The following is a 1,281-nucleotide window of genomic DNA, read 5'->3' on the forward strand; positions in this document are numbered from 1 at the left end:
GATTTACAGTTGAGATATAATATTATAAGTTATTAACCCTCCATGCATTTACGGCAATGCAGCAAACGCTGCCATCGCTCCTTTGTGATATAGGAACGTTTCCGAATATAAGACTAAGTCACTAAAGGGCTGCTACGTGAGTCCGGTTACTGAGGTTATTTAGTGAAGCGTAAAATGTTCTTTGAGGTATTGAAATATGTCTTTTTGAAACAAAACAGGCACATGCTATAATTATTGTTAGGATAACTACACGACTACCAGGATCATGTTATGTACTCATTTCAATACCTGAGAATCCATTTTACGCTTCCGGAAACGGGCTCATGTGAACAGCCCTTAATAAATACTTCATTTTCATCAGCATTTTATTCACAATCTTTCACAAATCATCTCTATATATCCGTCTGCATCCAATGTTTGCATATGAGTTCGTATTTACATTTGATCCAAAGCTTTGTGCATGTATGTCAACAGTCTAATTTAGCATATACCTGATAATATGTGCTAAAGATAACAATATAAATAATTTGTTATTTACCTAGTGTCAAAATTTCTCTTTTCTGCTTTCCTATTGGCCAAGAGATCCACCCGTGCAGGGCTTCAAATCGCCATGAATATATACGCGCGAGAAACACGAGCGGGCATCAAATTTCATAATTTTCCATAGGGCATGCATATTTTTGGGAATAAAAAATTCTACCGTTTCTTGCCGATATTGCTTCATATTCTAATCTATACAGGTAATGTCCAGGGATTGGCTCTTCTTTGGCCTCCAGTTTATTTTCATTTTGACAGCAGTTACTGACTGACAGCACTTACTTACTTTGACAGCACTTACTTACTGACACCTAGAAAACGCAGTGTGTTTTGTTGCCCCGAGACCGCTATGCTGTTAGCAACAGCGGTCTCGGGTTAGCAAAACACACTGTTTCCCTCGGCGTCAGTACAAAAGTATCAATTGTCTAGGCTAAATGTTGAGTTGATAAATGGGTTAAAAATAATTCACAAAATATGTAACAGCCAATATTTTACAGGACGTGACGTGACATATGAGAAGTTTTGAAGGAGTAACATATCGCTTGCGAACTGAAACCTCATCAGCAGATCAGGCGCTGTGAACTTATTCTTGTCTAAATTTAGGAAATAATAACGTGGGCATTTCTACCTTAAAAACTTCGCGGATTACAGTATTAGATGTTCGAGGTGATTTAATATTTGTACACGGAAGTGCCACACACAAGACCTCCCGGCTTGTGTCAAGTATACTTAATTTTGGAAACA

General features: G+C 37.8%; 1 protein-coding gene across 1 annotated transcript in view; it reads left to right on the forward strand.

Annotated features, from left to right (window-relative positions):
* The first annotated feature begins 308 nt into the window (after positions 1–308).
* LOC114539687 overlaps positions 309–1,281 on the forward strand; it is a 5,974-nt gene continuing 5,001 nt past the window's right edge. Inside the window, exon 1 of the mRNA XM_028560300.1 lies at positions 309–1,281. This exon is cut by the window's right edge and continues 313 nt beyond it. The gene's annotated coding sequence lies outside the window, so the exon portion shown is untranslated.

Source organism: Dendronephthya gigantea, unplaced genomic scaffold (assembly GCF_004324835.1).
Source record: "Dendronephthya gigantea isolate DGI-Jeju-01 unplaced genomic scaffold, DenGig_1.0 000212F, whole genome shotgun sequence".
NCBI classification, from domain to species: domain Eukaryota; kingdom Metazoa; phylum Cnidaria; class Anthozoa; order Malacalcyonacea; family Nephtheidae; genus Dendronephthya; species Dendronephthya gigantea.